At 33.4% G+C, this 20,564-nt stretch overlaps 1 long non-coding RNA gene across 2 annotated transcripts in view; it reads right to left on the reverse strand.

Moving 5' to 3' along the window:
- Positions 1–1,939: 1,939 nt before the first annotated feature.
- The window catches only part of LOC129057744 (uncharacterized), a 103,255-nt gene continuing 84,630 nt past the window's right edge, over positions 1,940–20,564 (reverse strand). For both annotated transcript variants that reach the window (XR_008522489.2, XR_008522490.2), the window contains 4 exons: positions 6,580–6,645; positions 6,275–6,397; positions 3,456–3,484; positions 1,940–2,065 (listed from right to left, as the gene is read on the reverse strand). This is a non-coding gene — a long non-coding RNA (uncharacterized LOC129057744). The remainder of the gene's footprint in view (positions 2,066–3,455; positions 3,485–6,274; positions 6,398–6,579; positions 6,646–20,564) is intronic.

The following is a 20,564-nucleotide window of genomic DNA, read 5'->3' on the forward strand; positions in this document are numbered from 1 at the left end:
TAGGATATCTTTAGTTGTGTAGTAGGGATGGAAGGTAATTTTGTCAGAGTGGGAGGGGATTCCTGAGGGGTTATTTGATACTGTTTCATGTAGAAATCGTAGGTGTAGGGCTACTAAGGCTGTAATAATAAAAGGTAAGATAAAGTGGAAAGTGAAGAATCGTGTGAGGGTGGGTTTGTCTATAAGTCACCCATGTTTTACACTCATGTTTTATTTAGTGTAACAGAAAATAAAAATAAACTTGAACCTTGGGAAAATCAAGGATACTGTCTCTTTACTTTTTTTTTTTTTTTTTGAGACAGAGTCTCGCTCTGTTGCCCGGGTCGGAGTGCAGTGGTGTGATCTTGGCTCACTACAACCTCCACCTCCCAAGTTCATGCTATTCTCCTGCCTCAGCCTCCTGAGTAGCTGGTATTACAGGTGCCCACCACCACGCCCAGCTAATTTTTGTATTTTTAGCAGAGACAGGGTTTCATCATGTTGGCCAGGGTGGTCTCAAACTCCTGGCCTCAAGTGATCACCTGTCATGGCCTCCCAAAGTGCTGGGATTACAGATGTGAGCCACTGTGCCCAGCCACGATACCATCTCATTACTAATCCTGGTATTAGAGATTTAAAAATCTGGAAGTAATAATTAAATCCAATCTAGCTATACATGCATTCGTAACTTACTGCTAATATGGACTGACAGCAAAAAAATTATTCCCTTTAAAAAAAATCCTGAATTGGTAGTGTTCCTACATGCTCTAAAAAATAAACAAACAAACAAATAAAAAACAATAACAAAAACCCACACAAATACTCTCTGGAGAAAAGCATCACACCATCAAATCAGGTCCTAACTAATCCCCACAGATAAACTTGTAGGGAGTATTAATTTACTGTCAAAAGAGACACAAACAAGGACAAAATATGGTAAAGAAAGGTCAGCCAAAATATCAGACAACAAAGAAAATCAATTTTTTAGATTTTTAAAAATCAGACATCAAGTATAAAACAAGTGCTATATGAATTTCAAAAAATAAAAAAAGCGAAAGATAATATGTTAAGAGGGATATGAAAACTAAGTGCCGGCCAGTTACGGTGGCTCATGCCTGTAATCCCAGCACTTTGGGAGGCTGAGGCAGGCAGATTGCCTGAGCTCAGGAGTTCAAGACCAGCCTGGGCAACACTATGAAACCCCGCCTCTACGAAAATACAAAAAAAATTAGCCGGGTGTGGCGGGGCATGCCTGTACTCCTAGCTACTTGGGAGGCTGAGGCAGGAGAATTGCTTGAACCCGGGAGGCGGAGGTTGCAGTGAGCTGAGATCAAGCCACTGCACTCCAGCCTGGGAGACAGAGCAAGACTCCATCTCCAAAAAAACATATATATATGTATATATATTTCATATATATATAAATTATATATATTTATATATATATAAATTATATATATATAAAATAAGTGCAAAAGAATCAAACGGAACTTCTAGATATAAAATGTAAAATATTTGGAAAAACAGAAGACAGAATTATGGCCTAAATAATAGATTTATAAAATATATCCAGAATACAGCCCATAGAAACAAAGACATGTGAAATGTGGGAGAAAGGGACACTGGGATATGGACACCCAACATTTGTCTAACTGGAGTTCTGGATAAGAGGAAAAATAATGCCTGAAACATTTTCCATGAATCAGAAAACTTCAGATTCAGCAATCCACAGGAAACCTAAGCAGGCTAAAACAAGGTCTCCACATCTAGACATAAAAATAATGAAATCAAAGAACAGCAAAGGGAAAACAACAATAGCAACAAGAAAACCACCATTGTGGGCACTACAGTATAGTGGAATAATATTATCAGAGAGATGAGAGAAAATAACTGTTAAATTATATATCCAGCAAAATAATATTTTCAAAAACAAGGGAATTTTAAATACACACACACATACACACACTTCAAATTAGTTTCACTCTTACTCTTTTTTATTTTTTAATTTTTATAAATTTAAGGGGCACAAGGGCAATTTTGTTGTATGGGTACCATTTCAAGAAAATAAATAGACTGTGTAACTTCCAAACTGGGGAAAAACAAAATAAGAAATGCAATTAAATTTAGGCAAAAAGAGAGGAAAAGAGACAGAAAATTTTGAGCAAATAGAAAATGTTGAAATAGTATTAAAGATGAATATAACTATATTAGATATTATAATAACATAAACTGATTAAATATTTCAAGTAAAAGATAAAGACTGTTAGACTGGATGTAAACAAAAACTAAAATACAACTATATGCCATTTACAAGAAATATATCTAAAATATATTCAGGCAAAATGATTAATATATGCAAAACGTTGCTACATGCTACTAAAGTATTTACTTCACCAGGAATATAAACTAGTACTGAACTTGTATAATCTAATAACTAGCTGAAGTTATATAAACAATCATACTGAGAAGGTAAGATATGCTTATTTTAGTATTTCATTACATAGGCAAACTAAATGAGTGATTTTACAGAAGAATTTAACAACAAAATTTACTACATTGATCCAAAGTTAACAAAATTAACTACATTAATAGTGGTTTTACACCAGTCATATTCTGTGATCCCTATGAATCTAAGTTAGAAAGCAGAAATAACAACATTGTTACAAACATTATTTAAAGTCTTCCTTTTTAAATAGCATACACTTGAAGAAGTCATAATAGAGGTTAGAATATATTTAGAACTAAAAAATGAATACGAAAATTGTGAAATGAGTTACAGTAGTACTTGGATGGAAATGTACAGTACTAAATGTTATACAAAATAGAAAACAAAATTCTGAAAATTAATGACCTAAGCTTCCAACATAAGATTTTTTTTGAGGGGGGATTTGAGGAGTTAGGGGATGATGAATGTGAGTGAAAAAATGAGCTACCATCAAATAAAACAAATAGAAAAATAATAAAGACAGTAAGGAGGGATGTATACTGTAAGCCACCAGTAAGATTTATCAAGAATAAAAGAGAATGCTCAAAAAATCAATATTAAGAATGAATAAGACACATGCACACGTATGTTCATTGCGGCATTATTCACAATAGCAAAGACTTGGAACCAACCCAAATGTCCAACAATGATAGACTGGATTAAGAAAATGTGGCACATATACACCATGGAATACTATGCAGCCATAAAAAATGATGAGTTCATGTCCTTTGTAGGGACATGGATGAAATTGGAAATCATCATTCTCAGTAAACTGTCGCAAGAACAAAAAACCAAACACTGCATATTCTCTCTCATAGGTGGGAATTGAACAATGAGAACACATGGACACAGGAAGGGGAACATCACACTTCGGAGACTGTTGTGGGGTGGGGGGGAGGGGGGAGGGATAGCAGTGGGAGATATACCTAATGCTAGATGACGAGTTAGTGGGTGCAGTGCACCAGCATGGCACATGTATACATATGTAACTTACCTGCACATTGCGCACATGTACCCTAAAACCTAAAGTATAATAATAATAATAATAATAAATAAAAAATAAAAAAATAAAAATAAATAAAAAAAGATATAACTATAGTTAATTCAGAAATTAAGAAGTTAATGAATGCATATAATGAACAACTTTATATTAATAAATTTTAAAACTTAAGTGAAATGAACAAATATCTAAGAAAAATGTAACTTATCAAATACGTCTCAATCAGAAGTAGATAACTGAACAGTTAGTTCTATAACCATTAAAAATGATCTGTGGTTAGTTAAAATTATTCCCATAAAAAAAACATCAGATAGAATGCTTTATGGCAAATTCTTTCAAACACTGAGGGAACGAGTAGATCAAATGTTACAAAATGAATAAAGAAGGAGAAAAAGTGGTAACACTCTGCCACACATTTTTTGGAGTTCACATAATCCTGATTCCAAGACCTAACAAAGGTAACAAGTCTAGAAATTTATTAGGCAATTTCCCTCATGAATATATATGCAAACACCCTAAATGAAATACTAAAAAATAGTACCTGTAATGAATAAAAGAACATAATATATCATGACCAAATTGGATCTTCTCATAAATACAATATTAGAATTTTATATTTAGAAAATTATATTTAGATTTTGTACTTGGATTAGTATTTAGATTTAGAAAATCTATTTAAATAATTCACCATATAAGAGTACAAAGGCCATAAAATTAAGTTAACAGTTTTAGGAACGGCATTAGATAAAATTCAACATCTATTCATAATGAAAAAATAGTAAAATAAAAATAAAAGAAATACAACAATCTTCTTTAATATAATAAAGTATATATTATATCCCTAAGTAAATATTCTTAATGAAGAAATATTTAAAGCAATTTATTGAAGATCAAGACCAAAAAGAAGTGTGAACTATCCCCACTTCTAGTTAACTTTACACTGGCAATCCTAGCCAGGCTTGTAAAGCATGATAAATGTAGAAATAAATGAATTAATAAATAAGTCAAGTAATCGATAATGATTTAAATGAAATAAGAAAATTATCTATATTTGCAGATGATTCAGTTAGCTATAAAAATAGGAAAGATATACATATGTAATAGAATTAATAAAATAATTTAGTGTGATTGCTATAAAGGATCAATATATTTTAAAAGGAATTGGCTTTTTATAGAATGAAAGAAATAATTAGCTAAAATAATTTAAGTGGTATAACTTAATAAACCACCAAAAAATACAAATACCCGGAAACAAATATAGTCCAAGGGTTATAAGTCATCTAATAAAAATATAATTTTTTATTAAATATAAAATATATTTTATAAAAATATAGTTTTTGATATTTTTTGATATTTTGATATTTTTTGATTTTTTTGATAAAAAATATAAATTTTTATCAAATGATATTCAGGAAAAGCTAACTAAATAGATTATCTATGTTAATGGATACAAAGACTCAATATTCAAAACATATCAATTCTCCCCCGAAGTAATCTATAATCTTGTGTAATTATAATCAAATGTCAAGTAATTACTTCGTAGATTTTGGTAAAATAAATCTAAAATTTATGGAAGAACAGAGGACCGAAATTGGCAGGCGTAGCTAAAATAAGAATGAGATTAGGATACTCACCTTATTAGATAGCAAGAATTATTAATATGCTATTGTAATTCAAAGATTTTTGTATAAGTGGAAGGGTAAATATATTGCTCTATGGAACAGAAAATGTCAAATAGAAAAATCTGATTTATGAGAAAGCTAGCAATACAGATGAATAGAATAAGGAAAGAATTTTAAATTATTTGTGTTGGCAGTTATTTGACCATATTAAAAAAGAAATTGTATTTCAGTTATCATTTTGACTTAAATCTTTGTATAAAAAACTATATTAAAATTATAAGATAAAATAAAAGATGTTTTTGACCTCAAAATATGAAAAAGTATTTTGATTTTGTTTTTGTTTTTAACAAGACAAAAGCACTAACTGTAAGTTTTAACTATTAATATTTTTAAATTTATACTTTTTCTCCATTACTAAACACCATTAAGAGTATTAACAGTAAATTTATGTTAGAAGAATATATTTTTATTGTGTAAAGCCATGATGAATATTTGGAATATGCAAAGTCATGTTACGTTTCAAATAAAATAGAAGCAATAGAAGAATAAGTCAATAGCAGTTCACAGAATAGAAAATACGAATGTCCAATAAAGATATAACAAGTTGCTCAATCTAATCGGTTGTCAGAAAAACACACATTATTGCTTTAAGATACTATGTCATACCCACAAAACTAACAATAGAAAAATAATCTGAAAATATAAATTGTTGGAGAAGGTCTTAAACATAGCTACTGGAGGTTTAAATGGGTATAACTATATGGAAATTAGTTTGGCTTCATCTAATAAAGTTAAAGAATCTAGATTAAGCCTAGTGGGATTCTTGCACAGTGGCTCTGAGGATAAATGTAGAAATACATATTGGAGCCTTACGTGCTATTGCAACAAATAGATTAACTACTGATTTTAAAAAGAATAAATACATGACATGTTTATATAATGAGGCACCTGCATATAATGGGGCACCTGCTTCACCACCAAAAGTTTTTACATTAGTAAAAATGAATAAACTGCTGCTATACCAAACATAAATTACTATCAGGAACATAACGCTAAACATGGAAGTTGCAGAATACATATAATGTGATTATATTTGTGTAGGTGAAAACAAGTAGTCTTAGTACACTTGTGCTGCCATAACTATAAATCTGATACTGGGTAATTTTAAAAGAACAGATAGTTATTCCTCACCATTCTGAAGGCTGGGAAGTCCAAGATCAAGGTGCTGGCAGTTTTGGTGTCTGGTGAAGGCTGCTTTCTGCTTTGAAGATGGTGCCTTGTTGCTGCACTCTCTAGAGGAGATGAGTGCTGTGTCTGCACATGGGAGAAGAGATGGAAGGGGAAAAAGGGAAAGGAAGCAGCTTCCACACACTTCTTTTCTTTCTATTCTTTCTACTTTCAATTTTCAAAATTAACACAAAACATTTGTATGTATTTATAGGGTACCTAGTGATGTTACATATTATGTATTATAGTGATGAAATCAGGATAATTACCTTATCCATATCAGACATTCATCATTTTTTTGTGTTAGGAACATTCGACATCCTCCTGCTAGCGATCTGAAAGTATATAATATATTATTGTTAAGTATAGTTATCCTATAGAGCTATAGAACACTAGAATGTATTCCTCCTATCTAGCTGTAATTTTGTTTTCTTTAACAAATCTCTCCCTTCTTCTCCTCTTACTTCTACCCTTCCTATCCTCTAGTATCCTTTGTTCTACTTTTTACTTCTATGTGATAAACTTTTTATCTTCCACATATGAGTGAGAACATTCAGTGTTTAACTTTCTTTCCCGGCTTATTTCACTTGACGTAATGTCCTCCAGTTCTATTCATGTTGCCATGAATGACAAGATTTTATTCTTTTTTATGGCTCGGTATTATTCTATTGTGTATGTAGAGATACCACATTTCATTCATCTGTTGTTGGACACGTAAGTTGATTCCATATCCTGGCTATTGTGAATAGCCTAGCACGTCAAAATGGAATTAGGCCACTAATTCCATTCATGAGAGCTCTGCCCTGGTGACCCAGTTACCTCCTAAAGGTCCCACTTCTTAATACTATCACATTAGTGATTAAGTTTCAACATATAAATGTGGGAAGACATATTCAGACCATAGCACATCTCAACCGCAATATGTATTTAATAATTCAAATATGTTTGGAAAGATTATGAAAGAGAAACAAAGGATGATAAACACAAAATTCAGAACATATCCCATAAATATATATACCTACTATATGCTCATAAAATTAAAAATACAGAATTTTAAAAATAACACAAAATTCAGAATACTGATTACTGCTGAGGAGGGAGAGAAGGAAATAACACTGAGAAAGTATTACTTGGAGCTTCCAAGATAATGGTAACTTTCAGTCAAAGTTTCAATAAAAGTGGAAGCAAAATAGGTGTTCATTTTAGTTGCTCTATATAGTTCACATATATTTATAAACATTTGTTTGTTTTCAGTGCTTAATCAAACAATACAAACCAAATCTTGGGAAAAACTTCAGGAAGATATCAAATATTAATCTACAAAATAAAGTTGGCCCTTTGTTTTATGTTGTTGTTGTTTGCCACTGGTAACTTTTTTTATTTTTTTATTTTAATTTTTTATTTCCATAAGTTTTGGGGGAACAGGTTGCATGAGTAAGTTCTGTAGTGGTGATTTGTGAGATTTTGGTGCACCCATCACCTGAGCAGTATATACTGAACCCAATTTGTAGTTGAGGAAAGGAAGTCATTATACAAAAGAGATACTTGCATATGCATGTTTACAGCAGCACAATTTGCAATTGCAAAAATGTGGAGCCAGCCCAAATGCCCATAATGAGTGAATAAAGTTGGTCCTTTGTATTCACGGGTTCCACATGTGCAAATTCAACTGACCACGGATCAAAAATTAAAAAAAACCAAAAAAAATAAAAAAATACAACAATAAAATACTATAAATAAAAATACAGTATAATAACTATGTATCATTAGCATTGTATTTAGTAAGTAAAGATGATTTAAAATATGTGGGATGATATGTGTGGGTTACATGCAAACATAGATTAGCATGCCTTATGAAAAATGCTTGGGACCAGAAGTGTTTTCAATTTTGGATATTTTTGGATTTTGGAATATTTTCATATACTTAATGAGGTATCTTGGGGATGGGACCTAAGTGTAAATATAAAATTCATTTATGTTTTCTACACAGCTTATATACATTGTTTGAAAGTAATTTTATACAATATTTTTAATAATTTTGTGTATCGTGTTAAGTACTTGTGTGTGGAACTTTCCGCTTGTGACATCCTATTGGTACTCAAGTTTCAAATTTTGGAGGATTCTGGGTTTCAGATTTTCAGATTAGGAATACTCAACCTATACTATGCCAGTTTATATAAGGGACTTGAACATACAGAAATTTTGGTATCTGCAGGGGTTCCTGGAACCAGTCTTCTCTGGATGCTGAGGAATGACTGTATATTATTTTTATACAGTGTAGAGACGAAGACATTTAGGACATATTTGAAAATCTTTTTAAAATGGGATAAGCGTCAAGCTAGTATCAACTCAAACTAGCATTATCTGACTTTAAGTCCACAGGTGTTTATTATATAGAAAGACTTTATCATTTGTTTGAAGAATTAAATTAAGCTTAGCCATTCTTAGAAAATAAGTGCTGTTTTAAGGGAAGACATAGGATTTGTTACACATTCGAAAAAATGAATTACAAAATTGATAAAGTGGGGTTAATTTATTTTACACAGTCTTTAGTATTGGCATAATTGGTTCATTCTTTGAACCTTAGTTTTTTATACATAAAATGAGTAGGGTGATGTGTTAGATAATTTTAATATAATTTTCACATAGGAGTTTACAAGTCTATGAAAATAGAAAGTTTTAAGAAATTCTTTTAAGTTTTCTAGAAAAAAAATGAAGGTATTGAAAAAATTGATTTCTGCCTCTACAGTATATTTAAATATGCTATTTTGGACATAAACACAGTTTTGGTATGCAATAAGAAGTGTTAAATTCAGGAAGGCTGATTCCTCCCATTTTCCTTTTATTTCACTTCCTTTCATTCCTCTCATTTTCTTTCCAGAATTGTTTTAGTTCTACTAGTTGCTTTGCCCTTAGATTGATCTTATCTATATCTACAAAGAGTCTTACTGAAATTCTTATAGGGATTGTGTTACGCCTGAATATCAATTTGAGGAAAATTTGCATCTTTCTGTATTGAGCCTTCCAATCTGTGTACAAGGTAATGCCTCTTTACTTGCATTTTTTGTTATATTTACATTCAAGTATATCATTTTTGAGTGAGTGTAAGCGATGTTGTGTTTTTAGTATCAGTGTCCCTGTGCTCATTGCTATTATATAGAAATGCAATTGACTTTTGTATGGTTGTCTTATATCCTGTGACCTTGCTAAACTCCCTTAGTAGTTGTAGAAGTTTTTATGGTAGATTTCTTGGGGTGTTCTACATAGAAAACTACATCATCTTCAAATAGGGACCGTTTTATTTTATTTTATTTTTTCCTTTCTGATCTGTGTGCCTTTTCTTTTCTTGCCTTATTGCACTGGCTAGAACTTCCAATACTATGCTGAATTGTAGAGGTGATGGCAGACATTCACTTGCCTTGTTCCTAATCTTAGGGGGAAACTGTTCATTAAGTATAACAGTAGCTCAGGGTTTTTTGTAGATGTCTTATCAAATTGAGAAAGTGACTGTATACTCCTATTTTTAGGAGAAGTTTTCCATTAATGAGTGTTGAATTTTGTGAAATGTTTTTTCTGTGTTTATTGATAAAAATGTGATTTTTTCTTTGTTTTTATAGTGAAATACATTGATTGATTTTTGGATATTCCAAGAGTGTTGCATATCTATAATAAATCCCAAATGGTCAAGGGTCATTTTTATTTTTCATGTATTCCTGAATATTCTACTTGCCAATATTTTGTTAAGGATTTTTGCATCTATATTCATGATATATATTGGTCATGTAGTTTTCTTTCATTGCACCATATGTTTCTGGTTTTAAAATGAGGGTAATAATAGCTTCATAAAATGCATTGGGAAGTGCTCCCTTCTCTTTCATTTTTGTGGAAGAGATTGCATCAAATTGGTTGTACTTCCTTAAACATTTGATAGAATTTTCCTGTGAAACCATCTGGTTGTGGAGATTTCTTTTTTGGAATTCTATTTGAATTGAAAATTCTAGTTCCCTAATATTTATAAGAATATTCAACTTATCTATTTCATATTGAGCAAGTTGTGATAGTTGGTGTTTTTTGAATAATTGGTTCATTTAATCTTAGTTGAATTTATTTGTATAGAGCTGTTCATAGTATTTCCTTATTAACCTCTCAAAGTCTGCAGAGTCTGCAAGGCTGTTTAAAAAACAGACTTAGCAAAGTCCTTATTATGCTAATACTAAGAGTTTAGTGTCCTCCTAATGTATATGCATATATGTATATGTCCTCTTTTTGTATATAAATATAATGGTATATATGAGTTTCTTCAAAAGTAATAGCATATACATCATTTCTTGGAATTAGTTTTTTTTTTTTACTATTGGAATTTATTTTTCTGCAGAATCCATTGTAAAATGCCTTCTAGAAAGAACCCTCTTAAGAGTTTTTTCTGATCTCTTCTTCTATCAAACATCATTGAGATGCCAGCCTAGAATGGTTATGTTGTCATCAATATCTCTAGAACAAAACTCACTATCTTGAGATCTGCCCAGGAGGACAAATTTGCCACTTTACCTTTTTTTAAAAAGTGTCACTTAATTTGTTATAAAATTGGCATAAAGGGTTGTAGGATTCTAATTGATTGGGAATCAGGCTTCCTAAAGGCAGGGAAAAATTTGCTTGTTACTCACATTTACATCCTTAGGGTCTTCAATTACTGTGCCTGGAGATAGCAGATGGTAATCAAATGTCTTTGAATGTACGAAGGATGAAATAAATGAATGAGTTGATCCCATCATTTTTTGTGTTGGAGACAGGTACCTAGAGGATTATCTGTTATCTGAGTTCTCCTTGTTTTCTTCGGCATTGTAGACAATCAGAAGGATATCTCAAATCACTTTTAGAAAATTGTCTCAGGTTGGTGGTATCAATCAGGGGCAATTTTGGCCTCCAGGGGACAGTTGGCAAAGTCTGGTGACATGTTTGTTACAAGTAGGGGTGTGTTACCAGGATCTAGTGGGAATAAGCCAGGCATACTGCTTAACTTCCTACAATGCAAAGAGAAGCTTCCAACAACAAGAAATTATATAGCCCAAATGTCAATAGTGTTGGGATTGAAAAGCCCTAAAAGGGTAAATGGATACAGCACATAGTTCATGATCCTCACCACATCTCTTCATATACCCCTAGTATCAGGTTCATGCTAGCACCTCCCTTTTAGCCCATATATTTTTGTTTTCTTGCCTCATGAATTTATTTTCCGAAGGCTTAGGAACTTTGTTAGTCCAAAATCATATATTCCAGGCAAACTGAAAGTGGGAGGAAATCAGTGGTCTTGGAGGATGACAACCTTAAACAATGTGGGATAGAAGTTGGTTGATACAGAGCTGAGACTCCTAATATTTCAGGAAACAATTATTCACATATTTTCTGCATGGCCATTCAGAGGATTTTCTGTGGGATAAAGCCCCAGTTGTCTGCAGTGGTAACCTGGACACTTTATTATAGTTTTCTCCTTTTCTCTCTTGTTCTTCTTGCTCTATCATTCCCACTTTCAAATAAACTACTGTGCCCAAGTCCCTGTTTCAGGTTTTATTTTAGATGAACCCAAACTTGAGCAATGGATCTTTCTTAAAAAACAAGTAGCAACTCCAAGATGCAATGAATAGGAAAGGGATAGGATAGTTTAGCTATTCCAAATCTAGTGTGGGACACATTGGAAATATAATAATGAAATTAAATAGCCAAAATGTATAACAGGCTACTGTGAGTCACTTTCACTGATCCCAGTCATTTTTATGAGTATGTTGTGAGAAATGAAGGTTCAGGTGCCTTGAGCACTGAGGCAGAACTGGGACAGTTACTAATTTAGAAGTAGCATCTTCCGTCCTTACTTACTCCTTGTCTTACTTTTCTTTGCCTTAAGTAGACTGTGAGATATGGGGTACAGAAGAAGAACTAGCTATTATAATAATTGGGAAAAGGAGATGAGAAAATCAGTATTCATTTAGGGTATTTCCTCCTGTTCAGATGTCATAGATGTTCTTTAAATCACTGTACAAATTTATAGTGTCTGTCATTCTGTGAAAAGCATTAATGAAACCCTGTTGAAGGCATTATATTATGAAAAATAATGCAGAGCAGTGAGGAAGACATACAAGTTCCCTACACCGAGACAGATTCTACACTTGAAGTCTCATGCTATAAATGTATGCATAATTGTTCTGAGGGTTGATAAGAGTTGCCTTAGCAGGTGAAATTAGCTGGGGACCTGGCAAAATCGTGATCAGGACATTCAAAAGCTTTCAAGGCTCAATGCAATCAGTCATATGAGTGACTACATACAATATTATTCTGCTTAGATTTCTTCATGCATTATATATAGGTTAAAAAAGGTTGCCGTAAATAGCAGGTTCATAGAAAGGACAGACTGAACGTTTGAACTCCGCAAAAGAAAAATTAAGTGTGAGAGAGAAAGACCGTTTTTCACTTCTTTCCCAGACTCCCTATCACCCCTGTGATGCAGGTGACTGCAGAAGCAGCATTAGTTCAACATTAAAATTCGATAAGCCTTTTTCTTGATTTCAATCTGACAGGTCTCCTGCATGGAAGAGAAGCCACAAGTCTGAATGAATGAGTTTCTAAACAAACTGGGTCAGATTTTGCTTTTGCCTGGCTTACTTAAGATTGATTGGTAATTAAGTGGTTTAAAATTGGTCCTTTCCTAGTGAGGAAAACTTGGTGCAGGGCTTTTCAGGTTTTTTCAGATCTTTAGAGAATTGGAAAAAAAGAATGAGAACGAGAAACAGGCATTTTGGAGGGTCTTGGTTTCAAAAGAAGAATGGATGTGGTTTCCCCTGTTGAATCTCATTTAATGATGGAGTCACTCAGTGTCAGAATTACAGGGGATAACAAGTGGTCTCTCTTCTGGAGAGCACAGAAGAGTGTATACATCCATCTACCTTCTCAAATCAAAATCAGTGTATGCATATGTAACTAACCTGCACGTGGTGCACATGTACCCTAAAACTTAAAGTATAATAAAAAAAAAAAATCAGTGATTTATGAACTGACCAGCATGCATGGAATTGGATTGACTCTGGTGGACTAGATACTATTTGGTAAATGAGTGCAGAGACCAAAATGGAAGAAATGGAATCTGAGAAGAAGCCGACATGACAGCCCAGGCTGGGTAGGTCAGCTCAGGGTGAGACAAAATAGGACATTGGAGAAGATATTCCAGCAGCACTTACTCAAGACCAAGTAGGGTACAACTAAGCACTACTGAAATCCCAGTTAAATCAAAATCACCACGTCTATGCTCCTGTGGAAATGGAAAAATGTAAAAAATGTATACATTAGCATCTTGTATTAAGTAATAAATTAAATGAATGAATAAAATGAACGAATTCAATATAATGAATGAAAATTATATATATTATAAAATACATGTTTACTTGTTTATCTCAATCCCTAACACATTTACCCTGATATTCTGATGATATGCATTCTAAGGTAAACTATTTCTTCTTGTTTTGTTACAATCAGAGGTAACTTTTAGAGAACTTTGTGCAAGCTTAATGAATACTTCAGAAATTTGCAGGAGCAGGCAGAAGACACAGGACATATTTTGTTGTCGTTGGTTGAGGGGATAAGTAGTATAGGTAATTTTGTATGGTTTTATATTTTGAATTTCCTGTCAAAGGTATGTTAACTCATATATTAATTCAATAAAGGTTTCTGGGGAATAAATAATGGCAAGATGCTGAAGGAAATAAGACAACCAGTGAAACAGAAATTCTATCCTTAAAGGGTTTATATATTCTATAACTAATAAGATAACACAATAAAAAGTTATGGGGCATAAAAGTACAAATGATTATAATAATTGGATTGATTAAGTAGAGACTTTTAAATGGGAGAGGGGTCAGGGAAAGCTCAGGAAAATAAACAAAATTTGAGTTGAAATCGGAGGGTGGGTGGAATTTGAATATGTATAAGTTGGATAAGGCACTCTGTTAAGAAGTTTTTAAAAAGCACATATGTGGGGAAAAATAGGGATAAGTACACAGAGCACCAAGAGGCTTGGCTGAAATATTGAATGTATGAAGGAAAATTTAAAAAGAAACTGGTAGAGATTATCTAGTATCACATATTCAAGGTCCTTAAGTGACAGTTGGAGGATCTGGGGATTTGGCCAGTGATCAGTGAGGACCTACTGAAGGCTGATCAACATGGTTTTGCCCTAAGTAGATAAATTTGGTAATGGAATTCAGGATAGATTTAAATGAGAGAGTAGATTTTAGGAGTCCAAATGAGTATTACAGTGTGCCAGAAGTGAAGTATACTGGGTGAGTGGCACCAACTCGGTAGTGGAGGTGAAAGATGAGAGAGCAATTGATTTCAGACATGCTGAACTCAAGTGCCACAAACATGTAGTCAAATGGAGGAGATAACCTGATTTTCAGAGCCTTTGTTTGCCCATAGTTATGCCAAAGATAGTGTACATATAATGACATTATGTAAAAATGTGTGTCTCCTAATTCACTAAGCTTTTTGTTGACCTTAAAAATGACTTTTATGCTCTAAGCAAGTGTTTTTCCTCTTGGGCTATGCAGGCAAATCTTCTGATGAGTTCTCAAAGCTAGGAAAGCCTTGAGTACCATTCCCAGCTCCCTTGGGCTGGGGTCCAGCAATTTGTATTTATAATATTCCAGAGCTGATTCAGATGTGTAACGTAGCAAGGTTGATAAACAGTGCCCACTTTGTAATTTTACAATCCCAGATGGAAAGCAGTCCTATATGTGGCCTCATGACTGAAAAAAATGAGACAGTTGGTAATTAGTGCAATCATAGCTACTTAAGTTGGGTGATTCATAGGACATTTTTGAATTTTATGAGATTCTTACCACACCTTATACTTTTGTATTTTGAGAAGTTTTTTTTTTTTCTTTACTACTTGGGACCAAGGATTATTCTTGAAAATTCATTATTGAAAGTTGATTTTTAAAAAGGTCATAATCACTTGATTGGGATTAGAGGTTGCTTCTCAGTGTCCATCTGAAGCCACTTGTTTCACTTCCAGTAATAGTAAGCAGTACTTTAAGAAGGGGAACAGAGATTGCCCTGAATAAGGCTGTCACACTATGGGAATCAATCTCAGTCAATTTTATCTGAAAATATTGTATTTTAAAATACAGTTTAAAAAAACAAAATAATTCATTCCAAAGAAAAATTCCAACAAAGGATTCACATTCAACCATTTTCATATCCCCGGGGTATGTGGGCTATTGCATTTTGCCTGACAGTTCCTGTTCATGTTGTATATTTTTGCGTAGTTCTAAGGTAGATATTTGGAAATTTTCTTTTTTCTTATGAATTAGATTAATTACCATTTTCCTAAGACTCTTCAATATTTCAGTATATGTGACTTCAAAATAGTATTTTAATGAGGATATAATGCTTCGTTAGATACACTGTAATTAACAGATTATTCCCCCATTAGTGGACATTGCTATTTTGGAATTTTTGTTAAGATAAGGAATGTTGTTGTTAACATGGAGTCTGTTGGGCTTTCACTTAAGAAATATACATTAAACAATGATTTACAATACTTGCTGTGGGTGAGAGATCCAGATGTGAATAAGCCTTTACCTGGTTGCATGAAGCTGACAATCTCATAATAAATTGTATGACTATATAATAGTGCCATAATTGATGACTATACAAATGTGGAAATACAACAAAGGGACACAACCATTATATGTGGATCAAGGACAGTTGAGACAAAGAAATAATGCCTGCATTGAGTCTGAAGGATGCAGAAGGATTTAGTAGGGAGGCAAAGTAGGGAAGGAGCCTATTCTGAAGAAATGAAGTAAGGATTTGCAGAGCCTCAAAGCTTATGAAAAGGCGCAGAGATCAAATCAGAAGGACCAGGTTGTTTGGTGTTAAATAGCTTAAAGTGTTTAAGTTAGAGTGCTGGAAAATGAATTTGGAAAGAGAGGCAATAACTTAATCTTCTTTATTTTTTCTTTATAATAAAATGCAAGTAGTAATATTATGGGGTCAAAAGGAAAGAATATTTTTATAGCTCTGAATATGTATTGCTAAGTACTTTGCAAAAGGGTATGTGCCAATTTACAATCCTAACAGCTATGTATCAGCATACCAGATTCACCAGCTCATTACTGGCTATATAAATATAATGAACAACTTAGGTGTTTAATTATTTGGTTAAAATTTTTATTGTGAAATATATTAAAAATGCTAAAAAGTATACAATGTACTCAGTAAAGTAAAATGATGTTTATATAACATGTATCCTACATTGTGCTTAATAAATAACTGATTTCCAGTGACCTAGAAGCCTTCCTAACTTATCTTATCCTCTTTATCCACACCATCATAGGGATAGTTTCTCCCTTAAATGTTGTATTGTTCTTTATTTTTCTGTAGAAATTTAGTATGTATATATCCTAATAATACTTGGTGAAATTTTGCCCACTTTGAACTTTACATAAACAGAAACATTATGTATTCTTTTGACCAACTATTTTTAGTTAATATTTTATTCTTAAGATCCAAGTTGCGACTGATTTGGTAGGTTCAGTTATTTTCACTGCTTTAGTGCTGTATTGTATGAATGGGTTATATAGCACAGTTTATTTATCGACTCATCTTGCCAACTGTGGATGAACTTTTTCATCGTTGCTGTTATGAACATTTTTGTACATGACTCCTAGTGGCAAATTCTTGTAGAATATGTACATTGAACATCAAAGGGCAGGGTGTAGATATGTGCATTTTCAGCCTTCCTAGGTAATACTGAATGCTTTCCAACATGACTGACAATTTACACTCCCACTAGCAAATATGAAATTCCATTGTCCCGTTACCTCATGTCCTTGCCCCCACTTTTTAAAAATTTCGCTACCCCAGTGCATATGGAATAGAGTCATTATCATTTTATTTTGGATTTTCTTTTTTTTTTTTTTTTCCGAGATGGAGTCTCACTCTGTTGCCCAGGCTGGAGTGCAGTAGCACAATCTCGGCTCACTGCAACCTCTGCCTCCCAGGTTCAAGTGATTCTCCTGCCCCAGCCCCCTGAGTAGCTGGGATTACAGGCACCTGCCACCACACCCAGCTATTTTTTTATATTTTTGGTAGAGATGGGAATTCACCATGTTGGCCAGGCTGGTCTCCAACTCCTGACCTGAGGTGATCTGCCCGCCTCAGCCTCCCTAAGTGTTGGGATTACAGGCATGAGCCACCATGCCCAGCCTGTATGCTCATCTCTCTGCTCCCCTTTAGGGCCACACCTTTCAAAACAGTTTCCTCTACACAGTTTCCAGCTCCTCACTTACTAGTCTTGCCTCCAGTGCAGTTTCAGTTCTCATTGCTCCACTGAAAGTGCTCTTGTCTGTGGACACGTTTTTGTCCTTGCCTTACCCAATCTCTGCTGTTTCTCCTTTATGGACGATATATCTCTCTTGGCCTATTTGACACCATACCTTCCTCCTCACTTTCAATTGGCTCTTTTCATTTCTCACCTTGACTAATTTCTCCTCGTCTTATTTGCATGAATCAGAGATGGCTCCACAGTACAATAGAAGACCCTCTTGTCTCTACTTTTAGCCCTAAGGTGGTCCATTCCTCACCGTGGCTTTGCCCAGCATCTGTGTGATAACAACTGCAAAATTTGTCCAGCTGAGGCTTCTCCACTAGGCTAAAATCATATACTTCAAACTTGTTGACTGTATTTGTGTATTTGGGTGCCTCAAAGCCGTTTCAAATTAAACATGGATGAAACTTATTTTAATATTTCCAAAAACTCTTTCTACCTTATTCTTCTTCATCTCTTTAAGAGTACAATTATCACTCACTTGTTCAAATCAGAAACCTTAAATGTATGCTTAATTATTCTCTTTATCTCAATCACAAAATCTAACATTTATTGACAACTCATTACTGTTCCTACAGAATATGCCTTGAACCCATGCTTTCCCTTTGATAATGACTTCCATGACCATATTCTCAAAAACAATCATATCTCACTGAGACTATTCCTACGGCTTCCTAATGGGTCTTTCACATTTACTCCACCATCATCCAGATTTTTCATAACAACCAGACTGATGTTTTTTCCAATGTGAGTAAAATCATGTCATTTCCCCAGCTTAAAACCCATAAGTGGCTTTCCACTCATCTTAGAAGAAATCTTAAACTCTCTTCTTTGGCCGCCTACTTGACCTGGTGTAACTTGCTCTCTTTTCTCTCCAATCTCATGTTATGAATGTCCTTTTGCCATGTCCTCTCTCACTTCAGAAGCTTTGCATTTTCTAGCTGTTTTGTCTGGATGGTGGTACACTACCCTGTGCTTCTAGATTCTTATAGGGCTACTCCTTCTCATTCTTCAGGTCTCACTTGAACCCACCATCACCTTATCTTAGTTCACTCCAACGTGTGACTTTTTCTATCACCTTATTTTCTCATCTTACTTGTAGCACTTTCCACAAATCTGGAATTATTCATATGCTTCCCTATTTGTTTTCTGTTTCCTAGCACATTGTAGACACACGATAAATATTTGTTGAATGAATAAATGGTAATGATTTCTAAGGACTGAAAAAAAGATCTATGGTAGTTATCAATCTCACATTAACATGAATTGTTTCACAAAACTGTGACTTCTCTTCCCTGAAACTGTTTACTTAGTCAATACATAATAACATGGCAGGGGTGCTGTGAAGTTCTCTCCTCTATTTTCTAGAAGGTTGGACTAGTTTGCCAATAAGGTTAAAGTTTGGATGAACTAAGGTGCATAATTAAAATGCTAACAGAAAAGTTTAAACGACAAATCATGTTGCTCAACAAATAAATCAACAAAAAATAAATAAGCAAATTTTTATTTGTCAATATTTTCGCACCTGCTATGAACCTCTGAATTCTCATTCGGCTCTCTGGAAACTAACTGGTACTGGTATGCCAGTGTTTACAAGCTAGGGTAACCAATTGTTACTCTTCAGTCAAGAGGCTAACTAGTATTTACAGAGGTTAAGGTGTGTCTTCCGAAATTTTTCTTATTTCTTCAAATTTTGCCTCCAGAAAATTTTGCTAATATACCTTAGAATCTGATTACTATGGCTGCAATTTTCCTGACATCTGGCTGTTATTTAAGCCTTTTACATTTGTGTGTATTTTTTTCTTTTAATTTACTCCCATTCCTCAAACAAGAAAGTGAAATTCAAAATTATATAACATTATGCTCTGATAAGAGTAAATGGAAGTGTTTATGAGCTGTTGAGGTTATTTTGATTCTACATCTGGTGTAAGTCTGGAAATGTGTATAGTTAAAAGCTAATTTGGAGAATGTTGGAAAGTAGTAAAAAATGATCCATGGATCCCCAAACTTGAATTAGCATTTTATAAATCACAGTGCTTCTCACCTGGACAAAGTGCTGAATGGACCAAGAATTCATTTTTATGAGTCAACACAAACTTGGAGAAGCCCCGTATAGGAATCATGGGACTGCATTATAAGGAAACAAACTAAGGACATCATAGGCAACAATTATATTGATGTAAAATAAGGATTGGGGCAAATTAGGTAAATACAATACCTGAGAAAGATAAATATTCAAAGTTATTTATTGTACCAGGAAGTTCCAAGTTCAAAATTTAAGTTATTTCCTCTGGTTCTTTAAGCCCCACTAGATTTTGAGCTGCATAAAGAATATAAACATAAAAAATATAAATACACCATAAAGAATATGCTGTATTTATATTTATATCACCATTATATGACAAAGATTTTTTGGCACCTAATTGCCATTTCTGAAATTAATGAAACAACATTATTTGTCCAACCTTTATTTTTTGTTAAATAATAGAATGTTATTGTCACCTCTTTGGGCTTGAATAAGAAGGGTTGTTATTTGGACTCTTTATTTGGTTTTGAATTTTTGTCCTTTTAGAAAGAAGGTGTGTGTATTACTGTAAAAAAACTGAGGACTTATTTGACAGCCACCTTTCTTGCCCTAAATATACTTTTATTTATATGGCACATATGCTGGTCTTTATCTCTATTTGTTTTTATGGAATCGATAAAGTGCTAAAAGTACACTGTATGCATATTTAAACATAGTTTTGTTTTAGTAAGTATTTTTATAACTTTCAGACAAAGAAAAAGTACATATCTCAAGAAATTTCAAATGAAAAAGCTTTTAAGCAGGTTTTAAACTCTTAACTAATTAGCCAAATTTAGAAGTTTTTCACTCTT

Source organism: Pongo abelii, chromosome 12 (assembly GCF_028885655.2).
Source record: "Pongo abelii isolate AG06213 chromosome 12, NHGRI_mPonAbe1-v2.0_pri, whole genome shotgun sequence".
NCBI lineage: Eukaryota > Metazoa > Chordata > Mammalia > Primates > Hominidae > Pongo > Pongo abelii.